General features: G+C 42.5%; 1 pseudogene; it reads left to right on the plus strand.

Moving 5' to 3' along the window:
- The first annotated feature begins 617 nt into the window (after positions 1–617).
- On the plus strand, positions 618–1,100 carry LOC147726608 (large ribosomal subunit protein eL27 pseudogene; annotated as a pseudogene).
- Positions 1,101–17,333: the final 16,233 nt, after the last annotated feature.

The raw sequence follows: 17,333 nt of genomic DNA on the forward strand, positions 1-17,333 counted from the left end.
AATAATGTCACAATTCACAGACTATAGCCTAAATGTTGACAGGTGGTGCAAGTATGATTATGCAAAATGAGTCACAGGATTGAGGTATGGTAAATAATTGCAAGTCCACCTTCTATCTAACTGATTTTTAATTAGGATGCTACAATAGTCCAGAAAGATCAGACCAGAATGTAACAGTAAACCAAGTCTCAGTAATGACACACATGTGAAACGTTTGCTTTAGGATGAGATCATGGATGGCATGGGCATTTTTGGCTGTTTGTCTTGCACTGAGGAGGGAAAACACAAAGGAGTTGGCAGTAGGTTAAAAGTAAGCTTATGCATCTTAGCAATATTCTTTGGTGGGATGTCAGAAAAGTACTGGCAGTTAGTGCAAATGTGAATATGCAGATATGGTGTTGTAGAAAAGATGGCATTGAAACATTTGTTGGATGAGACGTTTTGGACAAATCTAGGAGATGATGGAGGAGTCAATTTATAGTGGAAATGTTGGGGTAGGCATAGCAGCACAACTGTTGTTGATAGTAATGAGGTGGGAGATTTATGGTCAGAGTCTATCATTAGCATTGGTGAAGAATTCAACACTAATGGGAGTGATCACATCAGTAGATCTATTTCTTTTCTTTTCAGGACGGCCATCGAGCTAGACCAAAAATGGGTAAATTTATGAAACCCGGGAAGGTCATCTTGGTCCTGGCAGGTCGATACTCTGGACGTAAAGCTGTCATAGTGAAGAACATTGATGATGGCACATCAGACAGACCTTACAGTCATGCCCTGGTGGCAGGGTTTGATCGTTATCCACGTAAAGTAACAGCCACGATGGGCAAGAAGAAGATTGCTAAGCGATCTAAATTTAAGGCCTTCGTAAAGGTTTGCAACTACAACCACTTGATGCCAACCAGATACTCTGGTGATATTCCCCTTGACAAAACCATTGTCAATAAGGATGTATTCAGAGACCCTGCACTAAAACGAAAAGCCAGACGTGAAGCCAAAGTGAACTTTGAGGAACGATACAAGACTGGCAAAAATAAATGGTTCTTCCAGAAGCTGAGGTTCTAAATTGGTGACAGTGGAACATTTGGACATCAATAAACATTTATTAAACAGTAGATCTATTAGTAAAGAAGTATTGTCGATGAGGCCATGAGACATCAATATTTGAGTGAGTTATTTTAGTTTGTCGGAAGACATATCAAAACAAGTAGAATTTCATGGTATAATTAGATCTTTATATTTAAGTTGCACAGTGGTTTATTATGGACTGCGCATAGTGAGAATGGCATGAAGTTCCTGCATGCTTGCCACCACGAGATAACATAGGGCCTGATCTAGATCTTGGCGAACAGGTTACTCCATCACAATAGTGACGGATATCCCATCTGACGAAATATAAATTTCATAGGATATAATGGGAATTATATTTAGATGGACGGGATATCTGTCACCACTGTAACGGAGTAACCCATCAACCAAGATCTAAATCAGGCCCATAGTCTCCTTACAAGAAGTAAAGGGAAGTTTAAAGCTTATTTTCCACTCATCCACTTACCAGTCCTCACAACCACACACCCGAAGTCGCCATTGCACTTTAATTAAAAATAAATGCTTGTTGAGCTTTGAAAACAAGCAATGGCATGAATGTAGAATTTCAGCATTTGCGGATGACTTTCTGCATTTAGGATTTTTATGCACATAAGCATGCTTTTCTACTGCTCACCAGTCAGATAAATGTTCAACTTGCATATGTTCCATGCATAAGCAATGCATATCTGTATCAACAGTTATTCTTCACTTTAAGACTCTGTTCCTGCATAGCATGTGTTAGACCTGGCATCCTTGGCATGGTTTCCCCTGACCCTTTGCCTCTACCTCCTGTATTTTGATGCTGTGCTGGATTTTGGTTTTGCTGGCTTAGATGCTTTGGGAACTTTGCCTCTGCTGATCAGTGTCAAAGTGCAAGTGGTCCCTATGTAAATTGTTATTATGATTGGTTCCCCTGATTGGCATATTTGATTTACTAAGTAGGTCTCTAGTAAAGTGCTTTAAGTGTGCCAGGGCTGGTAAATCAAATGCTACTAGTGGGCCTGCAGCAATGATTGTGCCACCCACATGAGTAGCCCTGAAAAGATGTCTTAGGCATGCCACTGCAGGGCCTGCATGCATTTGTTAACTTTCATGTCGACCTGGCAAGTGCACCCACTTGCCAGGCTCTAACCTTACTTTTTCCTACATGTTAGTCACCCCTAAAGTAAGCCCAAGGTACCCCTGTGGGCAGGGTGCAGTGTATGTGAAAGATAGGACATGCCCTGGAGTGTGTGGCACTAATGCAAGGCAACCTGTTCCCAAAGGATAGAATCAGGAGTAATATTATTATACCATCTTATAAGCATAACTATCCACTGGAACAAGGTAAGAAAATATAGTTTAGTATGCCTGAACTTAGAATGTTAAAATGCATCTTTAGTGCGGGTGATTTTCACATTCTGTGTTTGAAAAGACCACTTTTAGAAGGTAGTTCTTTTTCTTGCTTAGCCATTCAGTGTGCCTCTGCTAGGATGTGTATTGACTGGCTGGCTTTGGAGTGCCAGGGGGGCTGGGGCTGTGCAATGGCTCCAGAGACTCTGGATGAGTCAGGGCTGGGCTGAATAGACCTGGGCTGCATTTACAGTAGGGGGAGGAGATTTTCTTTCTGGGACTGGTCTGCCTTCCACAATGCTGTCTCCACCTCCTGCCAGGAAGCTGCACCAGAGAAGACAGAACTGGGGGTGACTGAGCACAGGGCTTCTCTGCCACCAGAGAATAAAGGATATTATAGTATAAATATTGGGGCCCTGGCCCCATACTTTTAGATCGTCCCTGGAATTCAAGAGGACCCTTTGCCAAGGAGAAGAGCTGGAGAGACTGAGGAGAAGTACTACCCCTTTGCTGTGTGGGGTTGGCCTGCAGTTGCTGTTTCTGCCAAGTAAAGGAGACGGACTTTGCTGTGTGCTGTGTTCCCTGCATGAAGGATATCTCCAACGGCCTGTGTGTGCTGGCCTCTTGTTCTGAAGTCTCAGGGACACAAAGACTTCACCCCCTGCTCCCCTGAACTCTGCTGCAGTGAGTTCTGACCTGGTAAGAGGTGTCGGTGCCAGTTTTGGACCTGTGGAGGTTATTACTGCTGTTTGGGAGCTGGAAGAAAGAAGAAACTTAAAGAACTGCAAAAATCGTCGCATCGCTCTTCTTGCTGCTGTTTTGCCGATGCATCTCCATGTTGCAAGAAGAATTTCCACGCATCGCTGTGCCGCTGCGAAAACCGATACTGCACCTGTCGGCGCTGCAAGAATCGACGCAGCGCTGCTTAATGCTGCCACATCGATCACCGACACATCCCGGATTTCCACACATCGCACCTGTGCAGCAAACTTCCCTGACGCATCACCTGTGGACCGGAAAGGTTATCTAAACAGGGGTTATCTCAAGTGTGTATCCCCGTTACCCTGACTAGAAGCAAGGGTCCCTATTTTTTGTTAATTATGGCGATATTCCAGAAGCAGAGTTTTCAATTTATGTACTCTACTGCATCCAATGCAGTGCTTAATTCGTGAAAAAAATAAGTGCCCTACACTCATCAATATACCACCTTAGCTTGCACCACCCATTGCCACTGGAAGCGCTGCCAATGACAATACCCAGTGGGGTAGTACACCTGGCCCTGGTTGGGTGCTCAGTGCATGCATTCATAAGAGATAAGGAAATGCACCAAGTAGCAGCTCTTTTCTCACAAGATGAGAACTGCTTTTATGATACCCTAAAAAGCTCTGCTAGTGCACAGCCTGGCTATATTGTTGAAGCCATGAAGGCAGTAAAGTGTACGGAGAAGTAACAACACACAGAGGAGCTTGTGGAGGCTGAGACTCAGGGAACAGCCACTATTTCAAAGCAGCAGATGGAAGGTCTCATTAAAGAGGCTACAAGGAACCTGGATTACGAACTCCCTCAAGTTCCCTCTGAGAAAATATGTGCAAGGGCACGAATTTGAGGAAATGCTCCATCATATACAGGAGATTCTGAAGTTCGAACAAAAGCCCCGCATCAACGGGATGAATTTTATGCACAAAATACAACATCTCAGGTGGATGTATTGCCCGAGTGAGAAGGACTGGACCTGCATCTTGAACCCAGGTCCAGTGTCGAGAAATGGTTTCTGCAGCAGTGGTTCAGAGGAGTTATGAAGTTGCACTAGTAGGTTTTGTGCCAACGATGCATCGCACAGTGGCGGTTCTGAGGAGCTGTGAGATTCTGCATTAGGGATGCGTCCTCAAGTAGCAGTTCCCCTGCTGAGCTGCAAGACAATGTTTCACTCTGGCTTAGTGCTTCTAGGACCACAGTTGGACTGGCAGAGAACTTTCAGGCCCACTTTCAAGGTCCAGGACTGGGGTGGCACAACTTGGAGAATGGGTCGCACGGCAGGCAGAGCCAGGTGCTGGGTTCCAGATGGTGGAAGCCTTTTAAGTTTTCTGGCCCTGAGGCTCTTATCAGGAGGTCAGCCAACTAGCCCTTGGAGTCATTCTGTTGATCTTGAGTTCAAAGTGCAGGTCTAGTCCTTCTCATTCGGGCAGCACAGTACCAGCTCTTCTTGCAGCAGAGCAGCACAGCAGTCTTTCTTCTGAGTCTTCTACAGGTCCAGATGTGTACTGAAGTGTTGGGTATGAGAGTCCATTATTTATCCTTGATGTCAGCTTTGTAGTAGGAAACATTTGTAGATGGTTCCACACCCAGACTTGTTTGGTATTTGCACTGGCCAAAGCTTGTCAGGGGCACAAAACACTAGTTTGAAACCTTTGTGAGTGTGCTGAGACAGAGTCTTTCGTATGTGCAATTGTGGTAGGTGACTACTATGACCCCTATCAAGTCAGAGATGGATCCTCCTGCCAAAACCCACACCCCCTCACTATCTGAGAGCAATTCACTAAGACCAACTGCCATCTTCGCCTAGTTATGTGGCCCTAGATACAGGCAAGAAGCACCAGATTTGTAGGACAAGAAAATGCCAGCTTTCTAAAAGATGCATTTTCAGAAATGTGACTTAAAATCTGACTTTACCATTAAATAGGGTTGTTTTTAATTGCAATACTTTAGAGACCAAACTTGACTTTCCTACCTGCTCCAAATTAAAAGTGATCATTTGTTAAATGTAATAAGGTAACCCAGTGTTATCCAATGGGCGAGGCAAAACTTCTGAAAAATTACTTAAACGGTGATGTAATGCAACAAACAATGGGAATTGCTGGCTGAAATGCTACCCAAATACCTATAGTGGCCTTAAGAGACTATTTATTGCATAGATTGCTTTTAGCATGACAGGTAAGCAATAGCTCAGCATGGAGGGCACTGGAATGTACAGATGATATTAGTTAACGTAAGAAAATTGTTATGTAATGTTAATTTATTTTTGTTCCTGACTGATCCTGGAATGTGATTCCTCTATATGTTGATGTGATGCATGCTTCAACTAAGGTGGCCAGATGAATGTAAACAGTGTAATATTTCAAGCAAAGACTGTAGAATATGGACACTGATGTAATGAATGACTTTTTGCCCTAAGATGTATGCTGTTATTTTACATATTAAAATCAAAACGAATACAATACAAATGCTTGGTATATTGTCCTGAAAGTAGGAAATGTTGATCAAGAATAGCAAATGTAAAAGTGATGTTTGCCACTGCGACAATGGACAGCTTGGGAATCTCAGTTTACACTTAGATACCAGCAGCATTGACGAAGTATGGTGATACAGTATGTTTTCACTGTATGGTCTTATTATGTTTTTAGACATAATTTGCCACCCTGCACTATTTTTCTGCTCCATGCGGAGTGCAAAAGAAACAAAGAAAACACATTGGATCAACACAGAATAAGAAAATGTAGCTTTCTCTCAAAAAGATGAAAAATATTGGTGACCTGCACCACTGAGGGGTCCATTTAGTCAACAACTGGGGCGTCCATTTTAAGAAAGAAAAGGTAAGAATTTGGCTGCTGAAATGTTAACAAATTTAGATCAATGAACTCAAAGGGGCTCATTAGTATGGCAGGCGGACCAGTGGGAAATGGGATCATCCGCTAAGGGTTCGGCGGTCCCACACATCTCATTAGGATGTGCCCGCCACACTGGCAGGTGCATCCCACATTCCTGACATTGCGTCTGGCGGTGCTAAAAGCACCGCCCGTCGCAATGCCAAAAACGCAGGTTGTGCGTTTCAATGCACAACATGACAGTCACCGCGCGGTGCCTGCCACGTTGTGCATTGAATTGCAGGGGGGTAACATAGGTACCCCCTTGTGCACCCCCCACCCCCAGAGTCCCTGGGGGCCCGCAACATGCCTCTTGCCGCCACAGAAAGGCATGTTCCCGCCCCCACCATAATATGGATGGTGGTGTCTAGCACACACCGCCACCATAGTAAACTCTTTTCCGCCCGGTCGACTTGTCGACCCGGCGGAAAAGCGGCGGGCGGTCTTTCCGTCTGCCATGGTCCCCCCGCCATAGTAATATGGCGGGGGGAAATGGGTGGTGGGCGGGACGGATCTTGGGCGGATCGCCATGTGGGAGGTGGCGATCTGCCCGAGATCCTAATGACCCCCTTAGTTGGCAAACACTTACGCTTACATATTTTATGGAACTTCTCTAAAAAAACGCACCACAAGCACATATTTATTGCATTTATCAGTATCCTGAAAAAATGTTAAATTGAGAAAAGTATCTTAATAGTGACTCTTTTGGGGCACACAAAAAGTGGTTCAGACTAAAGACAATGGCAGACAAGTTAAAGAGAAACCCTGGCGACCCCAGTGTGTATTGAAACAAAGGAGTCAGAAAGCCAGATTCAGAAAGAGCAGAAGGAAGTTCAGGCGATGTGGTTGACAAATAGAGGCCCGTATCAGCCACACAGACCGTGCCCAGCAGCCGTGAAACATAACCTTCCATTTTATTTATGCCTCCATAAAGACAGTGCTGTACGCTTTGTGAGTGGGTTAACAAACAGTGCTGCAGATTATTTCCAGGCCGCCCTTCGGTGTCTGGGTCATTCTTCGCAGTTGTGTCCAGTCTATTATTTCTTGAAAAAATGCTTGACCTCTTTTTCTTTCTGAACTTAGCCTTTGTACTGCACCAGGTTACAACACATTCTCTTGATGATCACAAGACATGTTGACGGCTGGAATTAATCTCGTATGGCAATGTGAAGTTATTTTCGTTTTTTTACATGGTGATATGGTGGTAAAATAGTTCTACCTGTCTGAACATAGGATTTCCTCTGATACTATTTAATGTTCTCACTATATGATACTGATGCGATCACTGCCAACCATTTATAGTACATCGACCATTTTGTGTTTTGTATGTTATGTTATTATAAAATAAACATCTTTTTTAAATATAAAAAAAAAAACGTAAGTGGATGTGAAATAAACCCGATGTAATTGCGGACCGTTGTTAACAAGTGCTTGAATGATGCAGAGTGGTGTCGAATAATTAAGCATTAATTAACTAATGCAAATAAGGATGCGCACTTATGTTGGACTTGCTCTGATTGCACACTGCTTTTACTCAGTTTAATGTTAAGATGTTAGGTTGTAATATTGTGGCACTACAAGCACTGGTCTTTTTCATTCATACTAGTAAGGGTGTTTCTGTATGAACGGAAGACAGAACACATTTACAGTGGAAGCAGCCACGTTTTGGAAACTCCCACGTCTGCTGGGCTTGACAAAGGATTAGACTGAGCAAAGCTGTGGAAGAGCATCTTTTCCATGACCACTGTGAGAGCATTCGGAATATTTTGAATCTCACAAACCTGCAGAAATCTACACTGCGGAAGAGATGTTCGATTGCACTTAATGGATGTTGAAAATAACAAGCACTACTAGACGGAAGTGACATGCAGTTACAAATTCGCTAACGTTTTCATTAGACAATATTGTAAGCTCTATTCTTATAATTTGCATTTAAAATAGACCGTTTATTTTTGATCCGAACCTGAGATGTTCCTTTATGATTTTTTTAACTATGGTAATTTTTAATTATGTGCAGTAATTGTTTGAATACTTTTTTGTTCCATTCAGTAACTGTCTTTAGGGCATTTGAATTATTATCTTTATTGCATACATGGACCTCACCTCTTCTAATATCAGTTCGTTTAGCCTGCTCGCAGTAGTATTATTTCCACTAGAATATCATTTAGGTTTACAACTAGGAAAGCTGAAATGGTTCTATTAGCACAATAAGTAACCCTGGGCGTAGTTTGCAAAGTAGCGCTACGCGTAACTACGCGAAGTGCACTTCGCACTACGCGAGCTAGGCATAGCTACGTGACCTGCGTAGTGCCCTGTGCAAAATGCTTTTTGTACTGATTGCACAGTGCCAGATGCTTGTCCTCACTGTGCAATCAGTGCAAACTGCATCTTGCACAGTGCAAGTAGTCGTTTTCTGCCGCTCGAGTAGATTTCTAATCGAGCGACAGCTTTCTCAACATGGACTGGTAGTTTCTCATCTAGAGCGGCCGCGAGCATACGTGACCACTCGCAATGAGAAACCTGACCTCCCCGCGTTGAGAAGCTATCCAGGAGGTTTATTTTCAACGTTCGCGATCGGCTACTTGATGTTGCTGATCACGAACGAGGAAAAAGTCTCACCGGGATGTCATTTTGCTTGCTCGCGGTCGCCAACTTGACTTTGAGGACCGCGAGCAAGCAAAAAATGACCGCTGCACTATGCTACGCTACACGTGTCTGCACTGTGCTACGTGCAATTCGCATAGTGCAAAGTAGCGCAATCGTCACAAACTACGCAAGTGTAGCGTAGTGCTTTGTCCAGGCTTAACAATAAGTGGAGGAGGCAGGGAGTGATTGGTAAAACAGAAATAGTGATGAAGGCTTTTTTGAGATTAATATGATAAATCCTTCTAAAGTGACTTACTTTAAGCTTGTTTATGAGAATATGATGGGTATGGGCCGTTTCATGTGATATTGTTTTAGAAAACATTTCGAAAACATAATTCAAAATAATGTATAATACTGCCAATGTTTAAAGATAAACTTAGTTTCTAGTCAGTAAAACAAAATGACAAAATAGTTGACTTTTTCTTATGTCACACCTGTACCTGTCTTAAAATTACTGTGCCTCGCACAGACAGGAATACCTATATTTCATTTGAGCTTTTAGTAATATCATACTTAAATTATATATTTTGTTATGAATGAAATGTATTACTTTACACTGATATGGATATTTTCCCAGAGCACTTCTCCAAGATAATTTTCAGGGCCAATTTCCCCATATTTCCTTGCTAGGATGCTTCATATGAGACACTCCATGTTTTTTGTCCAGCAAAAAGATATTTAATGTGGGTGAAGTCAACTACTCCTGCCACCTTTAGTGATGGGAGACAGTCAGCTTGTACCAGTCACCCCGACCAAAGAAGTAGTGCAAGTGCACTTCTGTTGTGGAATATCACACTTCTCTGGTGCCGTCCTGTGTGCACCCACGATCCCCAGAGGTTTTTAACATTGTCAGCAGTACTACAGCCAAACCGGAGAAATCAATGCACCAAGTGGAACCTTCTCAGTGCCTTGAAGGATTCCTCATCCTTAACTAAAGCCCCTTCATGTGGTATAACTTTGCGTGGCAATCAGAAGGCACTGAGAGGTTCTGTTAAGCATCTATACATAAGCATAGACGTATTCTGTCCTTTGAGGAGGAAAGTCATATTCAAACCATGCATCAAGCAGTGCTGGGCGCCAACTGATCAGTCTCTTCCCACATTGACAGATGCAGACAGTGTTAACATTCGTCTTCAACATTTATGAAGATCAATTGTATAACCTCAAGACCATATTAGGAGCAATGCAAAAGAGAGCCAGTAAACTCCTAAATATAATATTGTTTAATCATTCTTCATAACATAATTTCAAATGTAAACATGGCTTGAAAGTAAATCAAGCATTCACCTTTTGTGTTAAGAAAGTAGAGACAATTAGTTGATTGATAGAAAGATGTGTCTAGATCAGAATCAATGAAGTTAACTTTGATGCCTGTCTATCTCACATGCCCAAGAGGAAGCCCTTCCTTTGAAAGAGCTGTTGGACTTTGGAAGAAACGACTCCTAACATCGCACCATGATAAAGTGAGAAAGTGCATGATCAGCACTTCGAATTCAGTCTTTAATGCAGCAAACAGTTTGCAAAAGAACTTCTCAACGCACACAAATGAAGTCTTACTTGAACTTCCAATTAAAGATGTAATTGAACTTAAGGTATGAAGCGATATACAAAAAGGTGGGTGGATATTAATGAGGCTGCTATATGAATTCACACAATTTTCTCCATTGGAAAGTTTGCTTAAACTAATTTTATAGAACTACAGATCTTGCTAGAGCCAAATAGAACAATTTATACCTATATTTCAAGCAACCAAAGGTCTTTGTTGCTTAGGTGTGATTGATAAATGAAATGTAAAAGAAAATTATAACTAACATGTAAACACTTAAAAACGATCACTAGTTTAATTTTGCCTTAGTGCTGATTTCTGCATGTTGCTTCCAGAATCCAAAGAATTCTTAGGTATGAACAGAGAACCCTGGAATAGACGTCACTGCTCTCTGTACGCGGGTTTCAGAATCCATTGAGTTCTCATGTATGAGTAGAGAACTCTGTTATAGAAGTCACTGTGCCTAGAGCGTCATTGGAGAGGGAGTTTAAAAAAAAAATTAAACAATGTGTTTCATAACAATCAATGTCACAAAGCCGTGGCAGGTACGTTGTTGGTAAATTTGGTGACTGTTGACTATTTTTTTGCAAAGAAATTGTTATGTATCAAATGTGAGAACTCAAACAGTCTTGAATTTTAACCCAAAGCATTTTTAAAAATCTACAGGCCAAGGGCAGAGATGCAGAAGTCAGAAAAGATCAACCTACTATTTTAGTTTGATCAATTGGTGATCTTTGACCCAGAATTAGGAATTATTTTACATAATTGTGTCGTTTCGGCATGTTTAATTACAAAAAGGCATTACAGTCTTGTGACCCCATGTATTGGGGTGATTTTAGCCACCTAGTTTTTTTCAAACAACAGTAAATAAGCATTCTAGGACTTGGAGGCTAATACTTGTAACGGGAAGAAAGGAAATACAAGTCCCAGCATACTTAGCGTTGTTGGCTGAAAAACACCACTGGCTGATGGCCACTCTCGTGATTTGAGCTCAGTTGACAGTTGTGCACGTGCTTGTGTACGTGCTGCTTGACCATCTTAAGGGAGTTAAGAACGACAGCACTTAGCTGAAACTTGTAGGTATTTTCAAGAATCACAATGAACGTTCTTAAAGTAATCAATCAATCAAACTGTATTTTTAGAGCGCAACACTAGCACCCCCAAGGGGGATCTGGGCACTGTGTCTCCGTCGAAGAGCCAGGTCTTGAGTCTCTTTATGAAGTCTTCCGGTGAGGTGGCTGTATGGAGCTGGAGAGGAAGGATGTTCCAGATTTTAGCAGTGATGTAGGCGAAGGAGCTGGCGCCACTTCGGCTGTGATGGATGTGCGGATTGCAGGTGAGGGCAAGTGAGGAGTAGTGCAGGTGTCTGACAGGTTGGTGGAAGTTCAGTAGATCGTTAAGGGAGGCAAGTCCTAGGTCGTGGATGGCTTTGTAGGCATGTGTCAGCATCCTGGACTGGCATCTTTTCTGGACGGGGAGCCAGTGGAGGTTTATCAGGTGAGGGTGATCTGGGTTCATTAAGGGAGGTCCAAGTCTAAGCTAATCTATTGGGTCCTCTAAATGGAACAAAGAATATAACTCCCAAAATGCACTGAAAATCAGAAGCTTATTAAAGCAGGCATAGATGATTCTTTTAAAGTAATGTTGCTTGTATCACCATGCACGTCTCATTTCAACATTAGGTCATTGAGACTTAAGTGGTGTTCAGTGTAATTAACTTCCCTCAGCATTTGAAAAGATGGACGTGCAGTTTAATGTTTCCCTCTTAAGGTTTTTCACACAAGACCAATGATTACTAGAAAAACAATTTGCTGAAGTCACCTTCATGACATCGATGTAATATATTATTCTTGCATTCATCCATGACAACACCCAATCTCACGAAGGATGACCTGGTGCCCATGAAATTTTGCATTTGTACTACAATGAGTATCTGGATCATACGACCGATAGGAACTGTCATTGTTTTGGTCGTCAATACATATGTAATTATTTTGCAGCTGCTTGGTGTTGTAAATATTGGTGCAAAATTGCCATAGAATCAGCACACACTTGGGCCTGATACACAAAATTCCCAATCACAAATAGTAGTAGCAAATTGTGCACTGACTTTTTATGAATGGAAAAGTGTTTTATGGGCCGACCGACGTTCTAATAGGGTTGTTTACAAAAATCTGATTTGTAGTCTATCACAATCCGACCTACCTCATCAATATTCATGAGGTCTGTCACAAATTGCCACTCACTAGTATTGGATGCCAACACAGGGATGGTGGCCTGCAAAGGTCAGCAGACCACTTTGTTATTGCATTTAAAAAAGTAAACTTAAAAAAAAATGCATTAGGCTTTCTTTAAAGGAAATGGGCTGCATCTAAAAGAGGAACGTTTATTATTTTTTAAAGTTTGCGTAAGAGTTGCCTGTGGTCCGCTGGACTAATGCTTTCTCACCAACAAAGATTTATTTTTGTCTTCACAATTTTAGAATGTGTTACTGCACCAGCTCGGTTGGAAACTTTTCAATGTTTTGCAACAGGATTTTCTTTGTAAAACATTGATACATGTTGAAATGTGGTCTCCAGTTGGCAGTGTTATACACCCTGTCCAAGTAGGAGCCCTTCCTTATAGTCAGGATAAGGGAGTTACACATCCAGGTAACCCCTGCTCACCCACTTGGTAGTTTGGCACAAGCAGTCTGGCTTATCTCAGAGGCAATGATTAAAGTATTTGTACATAACACACACAGTAACACAGTGAAAACTCTGCAAATGGAAAGCGCACCAGTTTAGAAGAATAAAGTATCTTTATCTAAACCGAACAAGACCAAACAACAGAAATTCAACATACAGAACACAAAATATGACTTTTTAAAGGTTTAAGCAATTTTGTCCATAGAAACAATGTATATGGTGATTTTGCACAAAGTACCTAAAGATGTGTTAAAACTCACAGGGCAAAACAGCAGCAGAGGAGGAAGGCATCAGAAAACACAGTTATGCATAGGTTCCTGAGTCCACGGGGAGGGGATGCGTCAGTTCTCCTGCATGCAGGAGAAATGTTGAGTCTACTCTGGACTGTAGGTGCAAGCAATGCGTCGAAATTCAAGACTGTTCTAGTCCGCGGGTGATACGTCGGAAAAACTGTCGCACAGCTGCGATGCGTCAAAATGTGCATGTGCTGGAGATCGATGTGGTGGTGACAAAACAAGCGCTGCATCAGTTTCTTCAGCCGCAGTCCCACAATGCGTCGATTCTTTCAGCCGCACAGCAGGGCCTGAGTCAAAGTCAGTACGGGGGCCTCAGACGTCTGAGAAACAGTGTGCTGAACTCAGGCTGGGGCAGTTTCTTCGGCCGCTGACAGGTGCTGCATCGATTTCTTCCGCCACATGGGGCAGTGCATGGAAATTTCCCCTGAAAAACAGGGGCTGGAAGGGTGTTGCATCGATTTTGATGGTTTCTAGCAGCAGAACAACCTACAAGGACCCAGACCAGGAATTGACACCACAAGGCAGGTAAGAACTCCCAGCAGTGGAGTTCAGAAATGCTGCAGATTTAGGGGGTCATTAGGATCACGGAAGGACTTTGTCCACTACCCCAGAGTAGGAGGGACGTCCGCATGGGCTGCGCCGTTCCCTCTGTGCAGATTAGGATGTGACCGCCAGGGTGGCGGTCACATCCTCTATCTTTAACATTGCGGCGGGTGCAGCTTCAAGCTGCACCCGCCGCAATGTTAAAAATGCTTGCACGGCATTTGCGTTCACAAAGCGGCAGGCACCGCGCGGTGCCTGCTGCTTTGTGCACGCAAATGCAGGGGGGTACCGTAGGTACCCCCATGTGCACCCCGCACCACCCCTTCACCCAGGGGGCCCGCAACGGGCCCCCGAAGTGAAGGTCCGTATGCTTTTCCACAGTGGAAAAGCCGCCGTGGAAAAACATAGAAATGCAGACATCCTAATATGCCTGGCGGTGTCTGATAGACACCGTCAGACATGTTAGTGCTTTTCCGCCGCGGTCAGAAGGCGACTGTGGCGGAAAAGCTGCCGACAGAATATCAGACCCACCAGCCATCCTAATTTGGCGGTGGGTCTGTGGAGGCTCCGCAGCGGTTTTCCCGGGAAATCCGCAATCATAATTAGCCCCTAAGTCTTTGTGTCCCTGAGATTTCTTAACAGAAGGCAAGTTCTACTTCAAGCCTTTGGAGAACCTTCTCAAACTAAATATAGCAAAGTAAATGTCCAGTCCTGTCCACTGCCCACAGACAGAAGCAGCAACTGAAGGCCATCCCAGAAAAGCAACACACAGCAAAGGGGCAGTACTCCTCCTGACAGCTCTTCAGCTCTTCTTCTTGGCAGAGTCCTCTTGATCCAGAAGTGTTCTAAAGGTCTGGGGTTTTAGGTCCAATACTTATTCCCCTTTTTGATCTTTGAAGACTTTGTAGTTTGCAAGTTCCTTCTTTGCCTGGCCTTGGCTCCAGAAACACTATGGGTTGGCAACAGCATTGTGAGAGGATAGGCACAGCCCTATTCAGGTGCAGGTTACAGCTCCTCCCACCACTCTAGATCAGGAAGCACCCATCAGCCTGGTGATGGGTCATCAGGATACGCAGGGCACACCTCAGCATCCTTTTTGTGACTGGTTAGGGTGAATGCACCAACAGGTCTCTGTCAGTCTAAACCAGACGTTGATTCCACAGGCAGGCAGAGGCACAGGATGGTTAAGCAAGAAAATGGCCACTTTCTAAATGTGGCATTTCCAAACACACAATTTTAAAAACACCTTTACTAAAAGGTGTGTTTTTAAATTCTGAGCTCAGAGATTCCAAACTCCAAATCTGTAGCTGTTCCCAATTGAAAGTTACACTTGTAAAATGTTACAAGGCAACTCTAATGATACACTATGGGAGAGATAGTCCTTGCAATACTGAAAAACAAAATTGCCAGTATTTCTCCATCAGGACATGTAAAACACACCAGTACATGTCCTACCTTTCACATACACTGCACCCTGCCCATGGGGGTACTTTGGGCCCACCTCAGAGGTGACTTGCATATATGGCAAGTGTGCACTTGACAGGTCGAAATGGCAGTTTAAAACTGCACTCAAAGACACTGCAATGCCAGGCTTGAGTCAAGTTTACAAGGCTACTCATGTGGGAGGCACAACCAGCGCTGCTGGCCCACGAGTAGCATTTGACTCACAGGACCTGGGCACACCAAACAAACTTTACTAGAGACTTACGAGTTAATCTAACATAACAATCATGGATAACCAATCAGAATTACAATTTACCCAGGGAGCACTTGCACTTTAGCCCTGGTCAGCAGTGCTAAAGCACCAAGACTACCTAAACCATCAAAATCTAGTCCAAGACTCAGTCAAAAATACAGGAGATAGAGGCAAAAAGAGAGGGGAAACCACACCAAAGATGCCAGGTCTAACAATACATGCCATAACAAATTAATATTTGGAAGGCATTACCTAAATGCACCCCTTTCAAATTGTGACTTGCTTTGCTTTTCTAAACCAATTTTGCAATTTGGTAACGTGTTACCGAATCACAAAAGGGTTTAATGCATTCAAAAAAGAAATTTTGTGGTACAAATACACCTGTAATTTTGCAAGTTTTTCTACCACAAAAGGGCTTTGTACACCTGCCAATTTTGTACTTTAGGAATATTGGAGCAGAATTGCACGAGTGCCTTATAAATATCCGCTAAAAGTATTTTTCATACTTGTCATTCTTTGTGAATTAATTGACCTAAAACTATGCTCTTTAAAATATGGTATGTTTTCCTTTCCTTTTTGAGTTGGCGGTTCTATGTAGAATTGTAATGAACTATTATTAGAGCCCTTAATTTACTGATGTGGTTCTCTAATCTCTGGAAATGCTGTCATCTAATAAAGACTCTTTAAAACTCAATTAAAATGTAAATGAGCAACATACTGTGAGTGTATCTGTAATTGTTGCAAATGACCAAGAGTGTACAGCCAAGTTCAGCAGAGATTAAAAGTCTTTCAAAAGTAGAGATAATTATGCTTGCAATCATGTATGTTTGGATGTACCCAGCCAACTATAACAACAGGAGGCCAAATTATGCGTGCAGAGGGAGCCCCCAAATATTACTGGAACATCAAACTTTTCGGAACGTTTTATGAACTGTAAAGAAAGGAGATATTTTCTATTTATGTTAAACATATGTTGCTATGTGTGCTTTTTATGGAAATAGCCTGTTTTATGCAACAGCCTTGTGAGCTCAGCAGGCATATGTACTGGCTGTTAGTGCTCTTGGGGCACTTCTGCATCACAGAAGAGGCAGAATTATTAATATAATTTTGAATAGGCCAGAGGCAGCAGCTGCAAAACCTCGGTTTACGTTGTACACCCTTTCCATCTGCCCTTGTTTAAGGGAGCACAAGAACAAAAACAGAAAGCAACTTTAGATAACATTTAATATGTTTTTATGGATTTCCTCTCTATAGGCATTTCCCCAAGCACTTCAGAAGCAAATAAAATGGTGTTGGGGGCCAAGGGTGTGTGACGGATAATCTGACATGATGGTACTTTTTTTTTAATTGTAGTTATATTTATATAGTGTTTACTACCCCTGATGAGGCTTTGAAACACTTTTCGCTGAGTAGCACGCTATGCCAGAACCCAAAAAAGATTAGTGGTGAATTAGAACATGAACATATATGTTGTTGATTTGAGCGGTGGACATGTGAATCTGTTACTTTGATTGAATAGGATATTAGAGAGATAGAGGAGGAAAGAATCTAGAAAGTGTTATTTGGGAGAGGATAGTAGTAAGATGAGATTTGTAATGAGTCAAAGGAGGGATAGAGAAGGGAAGAGTCTAGAAAGGTTTATTTGGGCGATCATAGTAGTAGAATGGCATTTATTATGAGTCAGCAAGTGGAGGTAGAGGATATATTGAGAGAGGTATAGGATGAGACAAAGAGTAGTGTATTGGAGAGAGTAGAAGGTTGTTTTTCTCCTATAGTAGGAGTAAAGAAATAAATATATAGATAGATACAGTACTAAATAGAAATGGAAAATGAAAATAATATATTGATATAAATTTG

This window comes from Lissotriton vulgaris, chromosome 3_1 (genome assembly GCF_964263255.1).
Source record: "Lissotriton vulgaris chromosome 3_1, aLisVul1.2, whole genome shotgun sequence".
Classification (NCBI taxonomy): domain Eukaryota; kingdom Metazoa; phylum Chordata; class Amphibia; order Caudata; family Salamandridae; genus Lissotriton; species Lissotriton vulgaris.